Below are 23,478 nucleotides of genomic sequence, written 5' to 3' on the forward strand. Positions count from 1 at the left end.
GATAAGATTACACATGCAGATATCCATTAGCCGGTGTAAAAATTCCTTAACCAAGGGTTGGGGATTTGGCTCAGTGGTAGAGCGCTTGCCTAGGAAGCGCAAGGTCCTGGGTTCAATCCCGCCCCGGAAAAAAAAAAAAAAAAAAAAAAATTCCTTAAACATTTCTCTAAAATGTAAGGGGAGGGTTATCAAGCACATAAAACAGCTCGAGACACCTTGCCTGGCCACACCCCCACGGGACTCGGCAGTGAGAAGCATTAAGCAGTAAACGAAAGGTTGACTGAGCTATCCCTCTCAGGGTTGGTAAATTTCGTGCCGGCCACTGTGCGGTCGTACGATTAACCCCAGACTAATCAACTATTAATTAAACGGTAGAACTAAAATCCAACTTCTTTGTGAGAATTCATTGTTAGGACTTAAACGCAACAACAAAAGTAATTCTAACTATTAATATAATACACAATAGCCAAGATACAAACTGGGATTAGATACCCCACTGTGTGGCTGCTGGGAATTGAACTCAGGACCTCTGGGAGAGCGGTTGGTGCTGATTTATTCTTTATTATATATAAGTACACTGGAAGAGGGAATCCTCATTATAGATGGTTGTGAGCCACCATGTTTGCTGGGAATTGAACTCAGGACCTCTGGAAGAGCAGTCGGTGCTCTAACCACTGAGCCATCTCTCCAGCCCGTTGGTGCTCTTTTTTTTTCTTTTCTTTTTTTTTCGGAGCTAGGGACTGAACCCAGGGCCTTGCGCTTGCTAGGCAAGCGCTCTACCACTGGGCTAAATCCCCAACCCACAGTTGGTGCTCTTAAACACTGAGCCATCTCCCCAGCCCTGCCTCCAGACTTAGTGGCAATGGACTTAAATCTGTGACACTGTAAGCAAGCCCCCAGTTAAACGTTTTCTCTAATGAAAGTTGCCCTGGATCATGGTGTCTCTCCACAGTAATAGACTTAGGTACGAGGCACATATGTGGAGCACATACACACATGTAGGCAAAGCATTTATACATATGAAAATAAACACCAGGCATGGTGGTGTGAACCTTTAATCTTGGGAAGAAGAAGCAGGAGGATCTCTGTGAGTTTGAGGCCAGCCTGGTCTATGGAGTAAAAAGCCCAGGACAGCCAGAGCTGTTACACAGAAAAACCCTGTTTCCAAAAGACAAAAACAAAAGAACAAATTAAATAATTTTTTAAGTTTATCTAAGCTATCTCCTCCCACCTAAAAAGCCAGGGACAGAATGGGGATGCCGTACCTGCTTGTAATCCCAGTTCTGGGGAGGCAGCAATAGGGTGGCTCCCTAGGCCTGGCTGCTTAGTCAGTAGAGCAGAACCAGTGAGCTTCAGATTTAGTGAAAGAGGGGTTGGGGATTTAGCTCAGCGGTAGAGTGCTTGCCTAGCAAGCGCAAGGCCCTGGGTCTCGTCCCCAGCTCTGAAAAAAAAAAAAAAAAGAAGAAGAAGAAGAAGAAGAAGAAGAAGAAGAAGAAGAAGAAGAAAGATTTAGTGAAAGAACGTGTTTCAAAAATGAGGTACAGAGTAACCGGGGAAGACACCGAAATTGACCTCTGGTCTCCACCGTGGGCCAGTTATGGTGGTGGCAGGGCTCGTAATTCCAGCACACGGGAGGCTGAGCTGCAGGGAAGCTGGGAGCTATAACGAGACCCCTCTGGGAAGACTTTTGTGGGGAATTACTTCAGTGAGATATTGTAGTAATTTTAGGTTTTGTCCTCCGGAAGGTCCTGGTGCTACTCTATGGTCTTTACCCACTTGGAATCACACTGGAGGACTTTTACAGGAAGGAGCGATCCCTGTCTCCTGGGACTCTTTCATCTTCCTTTCGTGCGCCTTGGTGACCTACATAAAAGTTAGTCACAGCTCATCTGTATTCAGGCCCCTTGGGCGAAGCACCGTGTTGCTTAACTTTGACAGGCCCGTGATCTGCAGTGTGAGATGGGGGGGGGCGTCAACAGTTCCCAGAAGCAGGATCTGTAGCAACTAAGGTGCGGCGTCACCCAGGATGTGGATAAAGGACGCTGTTCTTGTCAAACATGTTCTGTTCTGCATCTTCTGTTAAGCAGTAAGCTCTCAGAGACATTCTAAGCCTTAAATAAATGGGGTGGGGGGGGACAAACAAGGAAAGGACAAAGGTAACTGCCCAAAACCAAACATCCTGCACAGCCTCTGAAAATTCCTGGAGAGAAAGAATCGGTTTGGATTTCCCCTCACCCCTGCCAAGTTCCACGGGCTCAGAGAAGGCTTTGCTGCTGCAGCCCAAGAGCCTACAAGGCAGACATTACGAGGGCACACGGTTATGGCTACCTGGTGGCCCATCACATGATGTTTGATGTTGAGCCAGTGTTCGCAGTCATCCCATAATAAACTGGAAGAGCTTGTAAGCACGGGAGGACGCTCTGAGGGGTAGAACAGAAAGTTCTTGACCTCTATTGTTGGCTCCAAATTCTCAGGTAGTTAAAAACTAGCATGCTAACTTAGACCACTGAATTCTTCCTGCGGGTTCCCCTTTCCCTGCCTGACTAGACTACGCTTAGGTTTGGGTATGACTTTTATTTATTCATGATTCAATGAGTTAACTATTGTTTAATGAATTAACTGATTAATTTAACTATTTGTGTATATATATATATATATATATATAGCTTTGAATTCCCACGTTCCACCTTTGTCTCCCTTTGTCTCCCATCATGCCTAGCTCCATGGTTTATTTCTTCTTTTAACACTTGAATAAGGGTGTTGTGCTTTGCAGCATGTCTGCGCACTGTGTGTGTGCCTGGTGCCCAGGAAGGCTACACGTGTTGGATCCCCTGTGACATAGGTTACAGAGGGTAGTGAGCCACCATGGGTGTACTGGGAATCGATCTATATCTATATCTATATCTATATCTATATCTATATCTATATCTATGTCTATGTCTATGTCTATGTCTATGTCTATATCTATATCTATATCTGTCAATCTATCAATTTATCTATCAATCTATCAATCACTGTGTTAATTCCTCAGTATAGAAACCAAGACACAGGGGTTTAGTGGTAGACCAGTTGGCTTACTAGATGCCTAGCATTAGAGTAAAGAGATACATAATTTGATTAAATAACATTGAGAAATAGTGATTACTATAATTTTCCATAAGAAGCTTGTTTAAGAATGAAAAAGCAGAACACGATGAGCCCCAGGTGGTACACACAGCTTTAACCCTAGCACCTGGGAGGCAGGCGCAGGCAGATCTCTGAGTTTGAAACCAGCCTGGTCTACAGAGTCCCAGGATAGCCAGGGCTACCCAGAAAAGGACCCTATCCCCCAAAAACCAAAACAACAGAACAAAAAGCAATGCCTTTAACTACCCACTTGTTTATCTGCTTCCCTTTCTCTGTCCTCTGCTCTCAGTCCCTCCACTGAAGGGTAATGAAGCAAAGAAGAGCCTCACGGATGCTAATCACCTTCCTGGGCTTGTTTTCCCCACCCTACAGCACGATGCCCCAATACAATTTAATTATATTTCATTAAAACTCATTAGAGATTACTCAGACTGCAATACTACATTATGGTAGTACAAAGTGGCCTGAATTGAAAATTGGTAGCAGGAATGGAGAGTTGCAAAAAGGAAAAAGAAGGAGAAGGGAAAAAAAAGGGTAGGTGGGGGAGGAAGAGGAGAAGGAAGAAGAGGAGGAGGAGGAAAGGGAGAAAGAGGAGGAATAGGGGAGGAGGAGGGGGGGAGGGGGGAGGGGGAGGAGGGGAGGAGGAGGAGGGGGGGGAGGAGGAATAGGGGAGGAGGAGGAGGGGGGAGGGAAGAATAGGGGGAGGAGGAGGAGGAGGAGGAGGAGGAGGAGGGGAGGAGGGAGGAGGAGAGGAGGAGGGAGGAGGAGGAAAAGAAAGATGTAGAGACAGTTTGCAACTGAGAAATAGAGGTTGGAGAATTTGGAAAAGCAAGTTGGAAATGTCCCCGGCTGGTTTAGGCCACCCTAAAGGACTGGGAAGAGAACAGTGTTGGGAATGACCAAGGCTCCTTAGGTATTCCATATGTGGTCATGAGCAGGGATTAGATTGTTGGTAAAAGCACGGCATAAAGATAATTTTGACGAAAGAAGGTATTGGAAAGAGCGATTAAGGTTATTTATCTTCTTACTAAACAGCAGTGAATGGGTTAAATTTCAGAGTTACGACCTAGGTCATCTGGCAGAAGATATTTATAATGTAATTTCTCTGTGTGTTTATTTACTTATGTGTGTGTGTTTGTGCACACACATATGTGAGGGTTACAGTACAGGTATCAGTAGATAACTTTCAGGAGTGGATTCTGTCCTTCCAGTGTGGGTTCTGGAACCCAGCTAACGCTACCGGGCTTGTGCAGCAAGCATTTTTACCCTTGAGCCCCTTGCTGGCCCCTGGCTAGCTTTGAATTCCCACCGTCCACCTTTGCCTCCCATCATGCCTAGCTCCATGATTTATTTCTTCTTTTAACACTTGAATAAGGGTGTTGTGCTTTGCATGCATGTCTGTGCATTGTGTGTGTGCCTGGTGCCCAGGAAGGCTACACGTGTTGGATCCCCTGTAACATAGGTTACAGAAGGTAGTGAGCCACCATGTGTGTACTGGGAATCGAACTAGGGGTCTCTAGAAGTGAAACCGGTGCTTTTAACCACTGAGCCACCTCTTTAGCTCCGTTGCTTTCTTTTAACTATACAAAGTACAGCGAGAGGAAAAAACTGTGTAACAGTAAAAGTTATAATAAAAGCAGAAACTAGGATTCCAAGTTTTGGGGGCTTTCCGGGTGGTAGAGAATTAAAGAGGTTGCGCGCACACACAAAAGGAATAGGGATGTCGTCAGGGAGGTGAGTAGAAGCCAGACAGGTCTCATTTCTTCAGGACAATGGAAAAGCACTCCAAAGGCATTTCAGAATGTTTTGTCACTGTTATTTTCTACAGACAAGATTTTGCGATGTTGCCCAGGCTGGTTGCTAGCTCCTGGGCTTAAGTACCTCCCCCAATCCCCTCGCCAGCCCCACCCCTACTCGCACTGCACCTAAGCCTTCCAAAGTAGTTGGGGTTTCAGGCATGCACCGCCACGCCTGGCTCGTTGCTGAGATCTCGGGGCCCGCCCCCACTTAAACCCAGAGCCATATCCATGAACTTGGTCCCCTGGAACTTGGAATTTTGCCCTTAATTCCAGTGCTCTTTGGCTGACCTAAGCCGTGGCTCAAATGTGCTAGCTGTGATAGTAGGGTTAGGGCTGTAGAGAGTCAGGCAATAAGCGTTTGCTGTTGCGTGTGATAATACCGTGGGCGCACAGAGCTTGTAAGCTTGGGACAGAGCTGCCAGATTTCAAGGGATGTATCAGACAGCCCAGGACAATGCCTACTGTAGCATTCTGGATGGGGCTGCTCCCACGACCGACCAGGAACTAATTGTTGTTGAATGTCAGCCTGCAACTCCTGCAGGCACAGTACTCTCCTACTTCCCAGTCACGCAACACCTCGGGGAGCCAACTCCCTGCGGCAATGTGGGCAGTGAGTGACAGAGACCTGGAGTCAAATTTCCAGCTTTGGGTTTAGAATTGTTTGCTCTGTTACCTTTTGGACTTATTACCCTTTGGCTCTGGGTTTATTACTTTGTCTCTGGTTTCTTCTTGTTATAAAGTTGTCTGTCCTATGCCCATCACAAGTTGGGCTTTGGAAAGAAAGAACTTTAGTTTCACAAGCTCTCAGTTGGAAAGAGAATTTGCCTCCGGATGAGTCATGCTTTGAGTTCCGAGTTCCTTCATAAATTATTATTTATTGTTGCAATCTGATATAGATGAGATTCTGGATGTCTTAGTAGGGTTTCTATTGCTGCAATGAAACACAATGGCCAAACAGCAAGTTGGAGGTCGGAGAGATGGCTCAGTGGTTAAGAGCACCGGCTGCTCTTTCGGAGGTCCTGAGTTCAAATCCCAGCAAACACATGGTGGCTCACAACCGTCTGTAATGAGATCTGATGCCCTCTTCTGGTGTGTCTGAAGACAGTGACAGTGTACTCATATACATAAAATAAATAAATCCAAAAAGCAAGTTGGGAAGGAAAGGGTTTATTCTGCTTTTGCTTCCCCAGCACTGTTCATCGTCAAAGGAAGCCAAGACAAGAACCCAAGCAGGGTTGGAACCTGGAGGCGGGAGTTGTGCAGGGACCAGGGAGGGGTGCTGCTTACTGGCTTGCTCCTCTTGGCTTGCTCAGCCAGCTTTCTTAGAGAACCCAGGACCACCAGCCCAGAGATGCCACCACCAACCATAGGCTGGGCCCTCCCTCACCGATCACTAATTGAGAAAGTGGCTTACAGCTGGATCTTATGGTGGCATTAACTCAAGTGAGGCTCCTTCCTCACTGATGACGCTAGCTTGTGTCAAGTTGACACAAAACCAGGCGGTACGTTGGGTTTGGACTCAAGGGTTGGTATTGAGAAGAGTTATTATTGGAAAAGAATATTTCACACAAAGGACAGGAAGGGGCAGAATGTAGGATGTGAATATATCCATTCAGTTGTATACACATTTAGTCTAAAGACGTGTCACAGTTTTAATCAAGAAACCACACTCCCCCTTTACATAGTGAGCAGGATGGTGTTGTCTCTCACGGAATGAACGGTGCTTCTTTTCCTGTGAAGGAACTTAACTCCCACCCCTGCTCGCTGTCCTGTGTTTCCCCTGATTAGCCCGCTGGAGGAGAGCTGGTGGCCTCCACCGTACTTGATCGGCTTTTGAGGGAGGACAGTCTCCTCTGACAGGAAACTTGTGGTTTTCTGGTCCTCCATGTGACAAGGCCCTGCTCTGCTCTCCAACTGCAGCTTTTATGACGACATGAAGAAGACAATATTCTTGATTCTTCACATGAGGGCTTTACAGGGAGGAGCAGGGCACTTGGGTCATTCAAAAAAATTAACACTGTGTAATTAATATTTTTAAACAGTATACAAAAGTGGAAAGAGCATTACTTTTAATAATACACCTAAAACATTTTATATTTCTGGTACTGAGGGTAGAACGCAGGGTCTCCTGCATGCTTCACGGGCTCTGAAACGGCGCTACATTCCCAACATCTCGGATTGAAATTAGTTTCTTACTTTGTAAGAAATGCTAAGGTTACCTATTTCCCTGAAAGGGGTGGTCAAGAGAGCTGAAAACATTATTTTCTTACAGTGTGCATTAACACATGTGTTTGGTAGGGTATTCTGATTCTTGACAGATGTGGTTGTTGAATGTGCCCCACACTTTATTAATTGGAGCGCACAGTCAAAAGTGTCTGGGGACAGCGACTAAAGATACTTTACAACCACCCAGCATTTGACAAACTCTTGCAAGCTTTCAACAAGCCAAGCCGACGTCCTTAACCTCTGGTCCGATCGCCAACGCGTGTACGCTCAGGCGGAGGGGTGGGACGGTGTGGTGAGGCCAAGTTTTTAGGACTCGCTGACTAAGTGCACACTACAGGACCTGCAGTGCTTCATCGTCATGTGTTAAACGTGCCTGCAGCAGGCTCAAGCCTGCTTTTCTCAGCCGGGAGCAGGATGTCCTTGTGAAAAGGTTGAAGGCCTGGCGGAGTTGGAAAGCTAAATTAAAAAAAAAAAAAAGTTGAGCAATAAAAATACTCAAAAAAAAAAAAAAATTAAAGGGGCTGACAGTGTGCTCTGTGGAAGAGTTCATGTTTAGCATCTGTTAGACCCTAGAGTCAGTCTTCAGTCTCCTTTTCTCTCTCCTCCTCCCTCCCCTCCCTTCCTCTCTCTCCCTTCCTCCCTCCCTTCTCCACACACACACACACACACACACACACACACACATACACACACCATGCACAAGTGTCTAAAATATTAAAAATATTTATCGGGGTTGGGGATTTAGCTCAGTGGTAGAGTGCTTGCCTAGCTCTGAAAAAAAGAAAAGAAAAAAAAAAATTTATCATTTGTCCTATCATACCTATAGAGAAACAAAGCACTACTATTTATTCATTCTCTCTCTCTCTCTCTCTCTCTCTCTCTCTCTCTCTCTGTGTGTGTGACTGTGTATGTGCGTGTATATGTATGTTTATGTGTGTGCATGCATATGTGTGTTTGAGAATGTGTGTATGTGTGTATATGAGTATGTATGTATCTGTGTCTGTGTGTTTATGTGTGTGTGTATTTCTGAGTGTGTTGTATGAGTGTATATGTTTATGTGTGTATATGTGTGTTTGAGTGTATGAATGTGTATGTGTGTGTATCTGTGAGTGTATGTGTATGTCTGAGTGTATGTGTATCTGAGTATGTTTGAATATGTGTGTTGGGGGGGCATGTGTCTGAGTGTATTTGTATGTCTGTATGTGTGTAGCTGAGTGTGTCTGAGTATGTGTGTGTCTGAGTGTGTGTATATGTGTATGTGTGTGTTTCTGTGAGTGTGTTGTATGACTGTGTATGTTTTGAGAGTATGTGTGTGTGAGTGTGTGTATGTGTATATGTATGAGTGTGTGTGTGTGTGTATATGTGTATGTGTGTGAGTGTGTGAGTATGTATGTGTGTGTGTATGTATGTGTGTGTGTGTGTGTGTGTGTGTGTGTGTGTGTGTATGTGTGTGTTTATGGAAACCATAGGTTGACATTGCTTATCTTTTTCTAATGTTCTCTACCTTGCTTTTTTGAGTCCAGTCTCTCACTGAACATGGAGGAACTGACTTAGATTAGGTGGTCATTAGGACCCTGAGATCCTTCTGTCTTTGGGATTAGGGGTGCAGGGTTCTGTACCTGGCTTTTTTATGTGGGTTCTGGGCATTTGAACTCAAGTCCTCATGCTTGTGTGGCAAGTACTTGACACACTCAGCTACCTCCCACCACCTCCCCCAAAGGTTTATACTTGATTTTTTAAAAAATATTTATATGTGAGTACACTGTAGCTGTCTTCAGACACACCAGAAGAGGGCATCAGATCTCATTACAGATGGTTGTGAGCCACCATGTGGTTGCTGGGAATTGAACTCAGGACCTCTGGAAGAGCAGTCAGTGCTCTTAACCACTGAGCCATCTCTCCAGCCCTATACTTGATTTTCAAAAGTTGCATGTTTATTTTTAGATATACATTGTACTGGACAGTTTTACGTCAGCTGGACACAAGATCATCAAAGAGGTGGGATCTGGCCTCATCTAAGAAAATGCCTCCTTAAGATCAGGCTGTAGGCAAGCCTGCAGGGCATTAGTGATTGACGAAGAGAGTCCAGCCCATTGTGGGGGCAGGCATTCCTGGGCTTGTGGTCCTGGGTTCTATAGGAAAGCAGGCTGAAGAACTGATCCTGTCCCTCACTGGCTGCAGCACTTGGGGGAGGGACCCCTGCACCTTACCTGGGCAGCACAGGAGAGCTGTCCACTCCCCTTACTGGCTGCAGCATTGGGTGAGCTGGGGTGGGGGGAGGTGGGGGGTGGGGTGGGCGCAGGGGCAGTGCTGGAGAGCTGGCTCTGTGGTGTGGGTGTGGGAGAGCTACTAGGCTGACCCACTCAGCTACCACCCAGGCCCAGATCCAGGAGTTCAAGCTGACCCACTCCAACATCCACCCCATCTCTGAACTGCTGGAGCACATGAAGGGGCCAGACCTGCAGATGCAAAGCTGCAGGATCTCCAAGACACAGGGCAACAGCAGGACACCTGAGAGGAGTCCTGGTGAGGGCCCAGTATTGACAGTGCAGCAGAAGCCAGAGGCCTCACCGCACCAGTGACTCATACAAGGAACTTTTGTTAAGTAAAGCTGTGTAGACAACAGGGTAGACTCTGGGATACATGGCAACCTCCATGAAGAGAGCTTAATTTCTATTTATTATTATTATTATTATTATTATTATTATTATTATTATTATTATTATTTTGGATAGAGGTTGCAAGAGTGGAGGGCAAATATGAAGGGATGGGGAAAAGAGTGGGATTGGGGTGCATAATGTGAACTTCCAAATAATGAATACAAAGTTCAAACAAACAAACAAACAAAACAAAACCAAACCAGGCAAGCAGCCATGAGGAGCGAGCCAATAAGCCCCTGGTGTCTGCACCAGCTCCTGCCTCCAGGTTCCTGCCCTGTTGGAGTTCCTTTCCTGACTGTTACTGTTACCCTGTCCTCCCCGAGTTGCTTTGGTCATGATATTTCACCACAGCAATAGTAGCCCCAAGACATGTATTTTGAAAAAAAAAAAATGGATGATACACACTAAAGAGTTAACAGTAGTTACTTCTCTCGAACTGATTATCTGGATTTAATTTTCGTATATCATAAATCCCCCTATTCGTTGAATAATTTTATAATGATCTTTTATTACTTTTTTTTTACTGCTTTTACTAGGCAGGTGCTGTACTAAGGAGGTACATTCAGTCCCTTTAATATATATTATTACATGGTGACTATTTACATATGGAAGCACACACTATAAAGTCAGTTCTTTTAAGCTTTATCTTTTCCTATGTGTTCGAACTTTTTTGTTTGATTTTTAGACAGGTTTCACTGTATAACAGCCCTGGCTGTCCTGGAACTTGCTCTGTAGACCAGGCTGGCTTTGAACTCACAAACTCGTCTGCCTCCCAAGGGCCGAAATTAAAGGCATGTGCCACCACTGCTTGGCTTGAATTTCGACAGCTTAATATTTTCTTGATCTACGTGGGTGAGACTGGCCTTAAAAAGGGGTCTTCTTCTCTCAGCCTCCTGAGGGCTGGTACTGCAGGTGAGCTCTCCCAGGCCTGGTTTTCGCTGTCTTATTCCTACTGCCACCGTCCCTTCTTCTCTTACACTTCTAGAAAGGACCTCACCTCTGACCATCATCTTTCTCACAGCAGGCAAGCACTTGCTTTTTTTTTTTTTTTTTTCTTCTTAATAGTATAGAATAGAGTTTATTCAGGGAATGGGGAGGGGAGTTAAGAGGGTAGTAGGGCAGAGAGAGAGAGAAGTAGAGAAATACGAGAGGAGGAGAGTAGTAGAGTAGAGGCATGAGCTTGTGGAGAGAAGGGGGGATGCGGAGAGAAGGGAAAAATGGTAAGGGCAGGAGAGTAAGATCAAGAGCTCAGGAGTTGGGGATTTAGCTCAGTGGTAGGGCGCTTGCCTAGCAAGCGCAAGGCCCTGGGTTCGGTTCCCAGCTCTGAAAAAAAGAAAAAAAAAAAAAAAAAGATCAAGAGCTCAGGGAAGCACTCACATTCTTTTTTTTTTAGATTTATTTTATTTATCTGAATGCACAGTAGCTGTCTTCAGATACACCAGAAGAGGGCATCAGATCCCATGACAGATGGTTGTGAGCCACCATGTGGTTGCTGGGAGCTGAACTCAGGACCTCTGGAAGAGCAGCCAGTGCTCTAGCCACTGAGCCATCTCTCCAGCCCTGGACTTGCATCCTTTTTTTTTTTTTTTGGAGCTGGGGACCGAACCCAGGGCCTTGCGCTTGCTAGGCAAACGCTCTACCACTGAGCTAAATCCCCAACCCCAATGTACTTGCATCCTTAAAGCCAATTTGGCTATCGCAGTACCCTGTGCCTTAACTGGATACCTATCTAGGTGTCGCTGTAAAGAAATGTCATAGATGGAGTTAAACATGATCAATAGCTGACTTTTAATCTGAGGAGCCGGTATGCATGCTCATCATTTATTAATATCATTATCATGCCTCAGCTACGGTGGAGGCTAAGGCTCCGGGCTTGCAAAAGTCCGTGCGTTTGAGGCCACTTTTGGCCGGCTCCAAACTTTTAGAGACTCCCTTTCCATTGAAAAGGACCGCATAATCTCTACATGTTATCCGGGTAGATTTACACGCCCCTGTGTTACGTCACATGCGCAGACTACTCCTGTGAGTCACCGCCCCACAAATCAGTGCATTGCAAGCTAAACCTTGTAAGTAAAAAGAAGACAAACCCCACCATGTTTGATACAGTACACGTCGTGCTGCTTATCTCTAGGACAGGGAAAGATTAAGAAGCCCAAGTACAGCTTCTCCCGAATCAGTGTGGCTTTCAAACCACTGTAATTTCAAGTTGGCCACCAGAAGTCAGAACGGACACATATCAGAACTAGCAGAGTTCCGCGTCCTCGGAAGCATGGGTCTGGAACCCTGACCTGGGGGGCGGGGCGGGGGGAGGAAACAAAGAAAAACAGACACACAGACCTGTGTGCAGAAAATCTCGGGTCCAGGGAGGTGTGTCCATGTTGATCTACCGATATAATCTAGAACCCCCACGTGTTTACCGGGTTCAGCACAAGGACAGGGGTTAGCTAGCTCAGCATCAACTCGCTCCCTGGGGGCGGGAGGGGAGAGGGACATAGGGAGAGACAGAGATTGTATGTGTGTGTGTTGGGGATCAAGATGTTTAATGGGCAATATTTTATTTATCTTTTCTTTTCATAATCTCTTTTAAAAAAACATATCTCTTTAATTTATTTGTCTATGATTGTGGGTGCTCAAAGAGGTCAGAAGAGACTATCAGACCCTCTGGAGCCGGAGTTCCAAGTGGCTGTGAGAACCAAACTCTGGTCACCTAGAATACATAGCACTCTCGACCACCGAGCTCTCTTTTTGCAATCTTCAAACTCAGTTTTTACTCATGCCTGTGAATATTTGCCTTGCAGTGCCGAGACAGTTTCCCAAGCACAGACTCTAACTGGTATGCTTTATTGCGACGTGTGCCCTTTTATCTTATCATGACTTAGTGAGAGTGTTTATTGCCAGGGTACTGGCAGTTCCTGTCCAGACATTGAAGCCAGAGAGATAATGTTTGTGCTGATGCCGGGGCCTGGGTTGTGCAGATGAACGGCAGGCTGGTTTCCCACTGTCCAGCCAGGGCTGCCTCTAAATAAATCAGCCTCTTTCTGATGAGTCACTGTAGCTGGGTTCCCACCAAAACCAAAACAAGACCCTGGGCCCAGGCTGAGGCCCGTGTGCATGTGGGGTTGCCAGATCCGGTTCTCATCGTGGTTCACGCCCACTCCTGGTCGTCCAATCAGAGCTCATTTTCAAAGCACAAAGGTAGGCTCACCTGTGAGGCCAACAGTTAGGACTGGGACAGGAGGGTCAGCAGTGTGAGGTCTTCTTGATTTGTTACAAAATAGATTCCAGGTTAGCCTGAGCCACGCTTGAAGACAAGCAAGCAAGCGAACAACAACAAAAAACAAAACAAAACAAACAAACCCAAAAAACAAAGACATAAATTCAAAGGCAAACTTGTTATTTTTTGGGCAAAGTTCTAACTTCAGAAGTTCTCACTGGCTAGAATCTGCCACCATTTACCCCAACATAAGGTGTTAAGCACTGGTAAAGTGCAGAGAGCAGATGAGTGTGACCACACTAGGGAGATCAGGTAAGCCAGTGGGTGTCTGTCTTCGTTAGGGTTTTACTGCTGTGAACAGACACCATGACCTAGGTAAGTCTTATAAGGGACAGCATCTGATTGGGGCTGCCTACGGGTTCAGAGGTTCAGTCCAGTATCATCAAGGTGAGAGCATGGCAACATCCAGGCAGGCATGGCGCCGGCAGAGCTCAGAGTCCTCCATCTGAAGACCGCTAGTAGAAGACTGGCTTCCAGGCAGCTAGGGTGAGGGGTCTTAAAAGCCACGCCCAAAGTGCCACACCCACTCCAACAAGGCCACACCCACTCCAACAAGGCCACACCCACTCCAAGACCACACCCACTTCAACAGGGCCACACCTTCTAATAGTACCACTGCCTGAGCCAACACATAGAAGTCACCAGAGTGTCCAAGTCTATCTTCCAGGCTTGGAGGAAAGAACAGAAGGGAGTTGGAGCAGGAGATCGCGGCCATGCCTGTGGTCTGGTCCCTCTTAGTCCTGGTTCTGCAAGAGGTTCTGGAGAAGTTGTTGCTGCTGTCCCCACTTGTGCTGGCTGGTCTTATGTCAGCTTGACACAAGGTAGAGTTATCTGAGAGGAGGGAACCTCAATCTAAAAATGCCTCAGCCGCTGGGGAGATGGTTCAATGGTTAAGAGCCATTGGCTGCTCCTCCAGAGGACCCAAGTTCAATTCCCAGAACCCACATGGCGGTTCATACCTGTCTGTAACTCCAGGATCTGAGCTCCTCACAAAGACATACATTCAGACAAAACACCAATGCACATAAAATAAGTAAATAAATAAATAAATAAGTATTAAAAAAAAATGCCTCCAGAAGTCTGGCTGTAGGGCATTTTCTTAATTAGTCTATGACGGGGGAGGGCCCCACCCATTGTGGGTGGAGTCATCCCTGGGCTGGTAATCCTGGGTTCTATAAGAAAGCAGGCTGAGCAATCCAGTTGAAGCAAGTCACCAAGCAGCACCTCTCCATGGCCTCTGCACCAGCTTCTGCCTCCAGGTTCCTGCCCTGTCATCTTCAGTGAATGAAGAGTGCTGCTGAAATGTAAGCTCACTAAACCCTTTCCTCCCCAACTTGGATTTTGATCATCGTGTTTCATCATAGCAATAGAAATGCTAACTAAGATACCCCTAAGTTGGGCTGGAGAGCTGGCTCAGTGATTAAGAGCACTGACTGCTCTTCCAGAGGTCCTGAGTTCAATTCCCAGCAACCACATGGTGGCTCACAACCATCTGTAATGGGATCTGATGCCCTCTTCTGGTGTGTCTTAAGATGATGACAGTGTACAGTGTACATACATAAAACAAATAAATCTTTAACAAAATCATTACAGCTTGAACTGTAAAAAGAAAAAATAGACACCCCTAAGTTTAAAAACAAAACTTTGTTAGGGCTCTAGGTGTAGAGTAATATGAGCTCATATGCTTAGCTGAATGTGAAATTTGGGGTCTAATCCACAGTATCAAACAACAACAATAAACCCAAAGAATTTTATTACTAAAATGTGCCTTCAGGGAGCGCAGTCTTTTCCCTGGTGGAGGGTCTCGCTTCAGTGTCAATGGCTGCTGACCGTAAGGGTGCTGCATGCTGGAGGTTTTGAATGGTTAAGACAATTTCTTGAAATATTAAGACCAAGCCTAGGGATACAAGATTCTAGATTTGATCCCCAGGTATGCAAACTACACTCACAAATGAGCTATAATAAAATTGTCACATCTGGGGTGGAAGGAGGGCTCAGTAGTTGAGAAAGTACATTGCTCTTACAGAGGGCTTGAATTCCCGGTGTCCACATCAGGTGGCTTGGAGCACCCGTGACTCCTGTAACCTCTAGCTTTTCCACAAAGCTCGTTTGTTCCCTGAAATAACAACTCTGATACTTAATATTTCATGAAAAAAAAATGCCGAGAGCTTTGGATTGTTTTCTGACTGGCTCACAACTCAATTATTCCATTTATTCTCTTCTAAGAGTGCCACATGGCTGGTTCCCACTCTCAGTTCATGTGTCTGTCTCCATCGGTGTTCTGGGTGAATCTCTCTTTCCTGTGTCTGTCTCTCTCCCAGAAATAATCAATCCTCTCTCTCTCTCTCTCTCTCTCTCTCTCTCTCTCTCTCTCTCTCTCTCCCTCTCTCTCTGTGTTTCTCTCTGTCTCTGTGTGTTTCTGTGTGTCTCTGTCTCTCTCTGACTCTGTCTCTGTGTGTCTCTCTGTGTCTCTGTCTCTCTCTCTGTGTCTCTCTGTGTCTCTCTGTCTCTGTCTCTGTCTCTCTCTCTGCTGGAATTTCCTCCTCCTATTCCTGCCTTAGTTCATTGGCCATTGGCTTTTTAATTGACAGATGATGCTTCCATACATTGCACAAAAGAGCTGCTTTGCAAACTCCAATTCCAGGGGAACGGATGACCTCTGGCCTCTGTATGTAACTGCACTCCTGTGCACATACTCTATTCAGTCACACAGTCCTATACAGATTCAAGCAGTAAAAACAAATCTTTAAAAAGTTTGACACATCTATTGACCTTCTTTTGTGGAGGGAGGGCTCTTGGGGCCTCTTCTAGAAATTTGATAGGAAATTGACGTTGGGCTAGGACAAGGAAGTGGGCTAAGGATCTTGATCGCCTTGATAAGTCCCCGAACACCATGGAACTTTGTTTATTGCTTTGTTTGTTCCTTGACCTAGAACTGACTTTATTCCTTGCTTGTACTTAGAACGATATAAAAGCAGACTGGAGAAAAAAATAAACTGGCTTCAGCCTCAGCACTGGGTGGAGTCATGTTATAGTGTTGTCTAGTTGTCTTTTTCTTTTCAATCCTCACTCCCTCCCTGGGGACCCTGTTGACTGACTGAACTGGCTTGGTCACTTTCTTTTTCTTTTTCTTTTTTCTTTTTAATTTCTGAAAGCTTTATTCTCTCCCAAAAGACCAACTGTAATCAAAGGGGGGTGAAAGGTCAAGATTTTATTGTCTTCATAACTAAATTGGCTTAGAACTGGATCACTTGGCCCTTTCTCTTCTTGTCACCTCCCAGTTCAAAATGCTTGCATTTCTTTTTTTTTTTTTTTTTTTTTTTTTCCAGAGCTGGGGACCGAACCCAGGGCCTTGCGCTTTGCTAGGCAAGTGCTCTACCACTGAGCTAAATCCCCAACCCCGCTTGCATTTCTTAATAGCCAGCATCCTCTTAGATCTTCAGACAGGCTCAACGCTCCAGTCCCAGCACAATCTTCCTTGTAGTTTTTGTGGAAAGTGGGCTTAGTCTGCCTACCACAGCCACTCTTTCCTGTCATAACGCCGCTTTCCCTGGGCATACAAAGAACCCGTGCCCTTCTTGTACCGTGTCACCATGTGGGGTTGGTGCGTCTCACATTTCTTGCCGAATGTCCTGTGAGTCTTAGGAAGGTTCACCATGTTTGCAGGAGTGCTGTCAGCTCAGAAAGCTACTTTTTTCTTTAATGAAAGATTTTGCTACAGCATGTGATACTGTTGGTAACATTTTATCCATAGTAGAGGGTCTTTCAAAATTGGAATTAGGTGGAGTTCAGGTGACTTTACATCTGAAGTCCTGGCATTCAGGAGCTGGAGGTACAAGATTGCCACGAAAAACTGGAATCTTCTTGATCCCTGCCATTGTTTTACCACCTAAGTGCGTGTGCATTTGAAGACCTTTGCTGTTATTTCAACAATGTCTAATATATCTTCACAGAGAATAAATAGATTACATTTCAAGAAATGGCTTTCTTCGCTCACTCACTAGACCCCAATTTAAGATTCTGCCTATAACTCTCTAGATAGTTTCACCAAATCTATGGTGAAATTTTGAATCCTCCTTCAAGGTGATCAGTGAGGGTTAGAGTCAACTTATTCTAAACTCCAGTTAATACTGATATTCTGACTTCTTTTGAGTCAGAAAAGTCCTTTACCCTCTGGACTGGTGACTAATTTTCAGGTTTTTAAATTACTGTGCTCAGACCCATCAGAGGAATCACCACATCAACGATTGCACTAAGACACTCTTTTTTAAATAATAAGGCTTAAAAGTTGAAATCACTCCTTAATCCACAGATTTCAGAAGGGCTATTATGTTTGTGGGCACGAAAACGACATTAATCTTGCCGTCTATCTCCATTAGAAGTCTTAGGCTACAAGGCCTGTCATCATCATCAACAAGCGGTGAGATTTTGAAACGCATTTTTCCTTTGGGCAGCAGGTCTCAGTGGGCTTAAGAAACTGAGTGAACCGTCTTTGGGGGAAAACGTGCCATCACCCAGGCTTCGTGGTTCCATTTAGCAAGTATAGGCAAAGACAATTTTGTATGATTCTTAAAAGCTTTAGGATTAAAAAAAAAAAAAAAAAAGCTTTAGGATCTTTGGGGTGACAGATAAGCACTGGTTTCAACTTGAAGTGACCTGGTGACCTGGGGGCGATGCGTACACGAAACCCCAGCGCTTGTGTCTCTATATGACTTTCTATTGGACAAGAAGCGAGCTCCAGAGAGGCTAATGGGCCAAAGGTGGAGTCCATTGTGGCAGGGGTTGGCCGTTGCAGGAGTCTGAGGGAGTTGGTTACATTGTGTCTGGTGTCAGGAAGTAGGGACGGATAAAAGCTTGTAGCTAGATTAATGTTCTCTTTTTATTCAGCCTGGAACTCCAGTCCTTGGCGTGGCTCCACTGGTGTGCTTAGAGCAGCTCCCTTCTATACTAGGCGTCCATCTTGGTACCCACCAACTATCTGTCTCTGACTTCAGTCCTTGGGGGATAAATCCCCAGTAATCCTGACTCAGTGATCCCGCTCAGAAATGTACGGCGGTGACCGTCTATTATGACTGCTTTTTCTGCTTCCGTAACTTGCTCACGCAGATACCCGAAGACTGTCTTGAGCTGCCGTCATCAGTTAACTTGGCGAAACAGATCAGCTTTTACTTGCTTGCGTAGATATTGAAGTTCTTCATCTGGTTTTCCCCTTTAAAGGTCCTTCCCCGTACCCTTCCTTCATGGCAATCTCAGATTTGGCTCAGGGATTGTTCGTCCTGCTAGCAGCTAATCAATAAATCTTTTTCTTTTCTTTTCTTTTTTTTTTCGGAGCTGGGGACCGAACCCAGGGCCTTGCACTTGCACGCGCTCTACCACTCAATCCCCAACCCCATCAATAAATCTTTTAATTATAATTGGATTGGGCCTATGGTCTTTCCCCAGGGGTCGCAAACTCCATATCACCACCCACAGTTAAATCAGTCTTTCTACCTCAATCGGTTTAGTATAAACAATTCCATGGGCCTACCCAGAGGGTAACCTCATCTAGAGAATCCCGCATACATGTGGCTAATCTAATCTAGGTAACTCCTGGAAGAAATCGCAGGGGTTAGCGTCCCAGGTTCTTTCAGACCATCTTAGGTAGAAGTGGGAATTAGCACACTGAGGCAGGAAGACTGGGAAATCAAGACCAGTTTGGTCTACAGAGTGAGACCCTGTCTCGAACGAAACGTAGCAAAACAAAACACTTCCTATAAGCCTCTAACAAGAAAGGCAGCTGGCACTCGGCCAGGCATTGATTTTCCCTCTTTATGAGTGTCTCCCATGGTATCTTCCTCCAAGGACAGCTGTTGTGTCTACACTGAAAATCTATTGTTCGCCACAATTCCCTTCACTGAAGTCTCAGCTCAGGACCTGGAAGGGTAGCTCGGTTGTTCCTCAAGAGTTAGCGCTTGCTGCTCTTAACCTGGGGTCAGAGTTCATTACCTGCTCTCCTGCTGGTTGGTCTTGTGCTCCGTCTGTAATTCTCTTGAGATCCCCTGTGATCCCTTTGTGAAACATACTTGAAGTCTCGTCCTGATTTTTCTCCCACTGTATCATAGAGCACGCTGACTTTGTCCACTCTAACAGCCTGTAATACGCTGTACTCTCAATAAACTTGCTTGGCATAAGACATAGCTCATGGACGACCTCCCAAACCCAGCTTTTCTGTCTTCTTTACTGGCTCAGTCAGGACAGACAGACAGACAGATAGGACAAAAATAGATATAAAATGAGAACCTGAGGCTCACCCACTATAGTGTGACATCAACAAGTTGTGATCATGGAATATTTCTTTTTTTTTCGGAGCTGGGGACTGAACCCAGGGCCTTGCGCTTGCTAGGCAAGCGCTCTACCACTGAGCTAAATCCCCAACCCCTCATGGAATATTTCTAACCTTAATGTTCTTAGTCTATGAGATTATCATAGGAATAAAAAGACATTGTCCAATTGTGTCCCCTAACAGTGCTTGTCCTGTAGGTGTATAATAAATGTTACCTTCTTTTCTTTCCCTTTCTTGTGCCCTGGATTAGGCGTAGAGCTCTGCAGGAGAGCATTTACCTGGTATGCTCAAGGCCCCCAAGTTTAATCCCTAGCAGTTTAAAATCAAACACATAAATAAAAAGAAAAAAAATAAATTTCCTTTTTATGCCCTACATAGAATAAATAAGATTTTATTCTCATCAAACGCGTTAATGGTAGCATATTATATGTCCACGAGAAACGTAAAACATTAAAATAATTAGCACTTGCTTATTAGCTCATAAGATATAAGTGATAAGGCCTCCACGAAGGACCAAATACAACTTATGAGAGACACATGAAACAATTAGAAGTTCAAAATGCGGAAGCTTGCGTAGGAGGAGATTCCTCCCATCACACAAAGCTGAAGGGAGCTAAGTACTTTATAAAAATGAACAGTTACTAGAATGAGTCTAAAATAAAACACTGGGCCTCTTAATTACCATACCCAGAGAATTATGTAAGGAGCTCATCCTACAAATAGTTTCTGTCTATTAAGTTATAAAAGGGTGGATCACATGGGTCCTTGTCCAAGGAACGTGGAGAAACTCAATGGAATGTATTAGAGCAGTGTAATAGAGAGCTAATGTGACAAGAAGTGACTTTTATAAGGTTCTTTTTTTATAGCAAGAAACTCAACATAGATGGGGTACAGGTCGAATTTCTTTTGTGTGATTAAAAACCAGCAGAGGCTAAAATAAAGTTGCTGAAGAAACTCTTTAGAGATGGATTAACTCTAATCCTCAGAAACCTTGCCATAGACAATCAGAGAGCAAGTTACCTGTCTCTTGTGGGGATGGTGGAAGTCTAACCAGAAGCACCCTGACTTATAAAGGAAGCAGGTAGGCAACCACAGGGAAATAGTGCTGGGAGGAGGAGGACAGAGCTCAGTGGCCGAGTAGGTACCTAGTGTGTGCAGGACCCTGGGTCCTAACCCTAGGACTGCACATGAAAAGGCTATGCACCTACTAACATGGCCCAATTCTCCGTTATCTTCAATATTATCAACCTGCTCAATGAGAGTCATTTCCAGTCAGATTCATAAATAAAAATATATTGAAGAGAAAAACATCCCCAAGCTCACTTTTATTATTTTAAAAAAAAATCCCCAAGCTAAATCAACTGATGTCTCATGCTTTATGATTTAAAGTAGAAATAGTAAGCTAGAAGGATATCCATGAGTTCAAGGCCAGCCTAGTCTACATAGTGAATTCCAGGCTGACCAAGTCTATATAGAGCCTGTCTCAAACAAACAAACAAACAAACACCAAGGCCCCCTCCAAAATCCCTACCCAACCAATCAACCAACCAAGAAATAAAAAAATTAAATAAACAAAATAGAAACATTAGCATAGACATTCCTGTGGATTCTCTAAGAGTTTGAAATAGAAATAAATAACTGGAAATGTTTGAGAGCTGTCATAAATGAAAATATTTTGGCAATCATCTGTAACATAGTATTTAATGGCATCATGTCTATAGATCCTAAAGAGCATTTTAAAATACACTGTATAAATTGAAGTCTTTCTCTATCAAAACAATATAAATATACAATGTTCACACCAAGGCTACAGCATAGCACACTGAAGAGAATAAAATTGTTTAACCGATATTCAAATTACTTATAAGATTTTTGTTTTGAAAAAATAGTCATTTCCATGTATATCTTTGTGCACTTTCCTGGCTTTTTTTGTCTTGAGACACGTATGTAGATCAGGTGGCCTCAAACTCACAGAGACCCACTTGCCTCTACCTCTTGAGGGATATCGTGCCCATTTTTTTTGTGGTTGTTTTTTGGGGGTTGGAGGGAGGGGGGACAGGGTCTCACTGTAGCCCAGAGTGTCCTGGAGTTCAGTATGTCTAGTTCTGGCTGGTTTCTTGCTGGCTTCTGAAGCAATTCCCTGCCTCAGAATCCTAAGTACTGTGTTACAGGTATGAGTCATTATACCTAGATGGGAAGGGTCTTTTTAGAGGCAATTAAGATTGGTAATATGAGATTAGGGTAAACTCTAAATCGAGTGACTGGTGTCTTTGTAAAAAGAGGAAATGAGCTGAGGAAAAAAATCCTTGAGGAAATAAAGTCAGAGGCCAGAAGATCCCCGAGGACATCAGAAACTGGAGAAGGCAAAGAAAGATTTGTCTGTAGAACAAAGGGAGCGTGATTCTAGGTATGCCTTGATTACAGATTCTTGCCTACTGTTTCGAAGCATTACACTGGTAGGTAGAAACAAATATAGTGAACACCGATGTCTATAACAGTTATCAAAGTATGATGTTAGGTCTTCTATTTCATGTCCGTGAGTACACTGTCTTCAAACGCACCAGAAGAGGGCATCAGATCCCCATTATAGATGGTTGGGAGCCACCACGTAGTTGCTGGGAATTGAACTCAGGACCTCTGGAAGAGCAGTCAGTACTCTTAACCGTTGAGCCATCTCTCCAGCCTTGATGTAAGGTCTTCTAAAGCCTTTTCTGGTAGTTTATAGTTTAGAATCTGTGTTCCTCCTGATTAAACAGGTTTATTAAGATTCAGGATCTGGTATTCTTCCGGTGGTGGATCGGTGGTTTATCCTGTGCGGGGCAAAATGGAGCTCGAGGCCATGAGTAGGTATACCAGCCCAGTGAACCTGGCCATCTTTCCTCACCTCACTGATACTTCTGGCCATCGGCACGTTCTTCACTGCCTGGTTCTTTGTTTATGAGGTCACCTCTACCAAGTACACGTCAATATTTACAAAGAGCTCCTCATTTCCTTGGAGGCCTCACTCTTCATGGGCTTTGGAGTCCTCTTCCTCCTGCTCTGGGTTGGCGTCTATGTATGAGTCTCCAAGGGCACCCACCAGGCAGCTCACCAAGTCTCTGCTTTTGTAAATTATTTTTTTACCATTGCTACATGTCCCACCTGCTGTTTACAATAAAGGCAGATGTGTGACAAAAAAAAAAAAGATTCAGGATCTGGGGACTGGAAAAATGGCTTAGTGTTAAGAGCACTGATCTTCCAAGGGACCTGGGTTCAATTCCCAGCACCCACATGGCAGTTCACAACTGTCTATAACTCCAATTCCAGGAGTTATACCTTCACACACACATACAAGCAAGCAAAACACCAATGTACATAGAATAAAAATAAATCATTAAAAAATAGAGTCAGAATGTGAACAACTCATAGGTCTCAGGAAATCCCTGAAACTTATCAGAGTTCACAAGGCTCCTTCCTCTCTAAGCTTATGTAAGCAGTAGCAACTGCTAGGGAGAGGGGACTCCCCGATCTGTTGAGCTGCTTTCACAGTCAGAGAGCTCCAGGATTTTAGCTTTTGTGAGTCAGCACCCAGGCTGGGGTCACCTTTTTGGTGACACAGCTGCCTTTGAATTACCATGCTCCTGTAAGTTACCCCAGTAAACTTTTTAGTGTGCCAAATTGTTTCTTTGGCCTGTCATCAGTGCCTTATCTGGGGTAAGTAGAAGTTGGTTCATGTCTGTGCAGGAAAAGCTTTGTAACAGAAGTAGTCTCATAATATGAAGGCCTTTTAAATTTATAGATATTTGCACTAAGGGGAGACTAAGCATTTCAACATGTATTAATACAGTTGCACCTCACCATCCAAGTAATCATTATCTTCCCTTACTGCCACACACAAAGAAAATGCCAGTCTTTGTAGCTGGGTGTGGTGCTACGAGCCTGTAATTCTAGCACTTGCCGGGTGAGTCAGGAGGCTCAGGAGTTCAAAATCAAGCTACATAAATTCAGGGCTGGCCTGCTCTCAGACAGACCCTGATTCAGAAAATAAATGAAAACCAAAACTCGAAAAATTTCCCTGACCTACATAAGACT

At 44.7% G+C, this 23,478-nt stretch overlaps 1 pseudogene; it reads left to right on the plus strand.

Annotated features, from left to right (window-relative positions):
• Window positions 1-22,231: 22,231 nt before the first annotated feature.
• Window positions 22,232-22,468, plus strand: LOC116886815 (annotated as a pseudogene).
• Window positions 22,469-23,478: the final 1,010 nt, after the last annotated feature.

Source organism: Rattus rattus, chromosome 18 (assembly GCF_011064425.1).
Source record: "Rattus rattus isolate New Zealand chromosome 18, Rrattus_CSIRO_v1, whole genome shotgun sequence".
Lineage (NCBI taxonomy): Eukaryota > Metazoa > Chordata > Mammalia > Rodentia > Muridae > Rattus > Rattus rattus.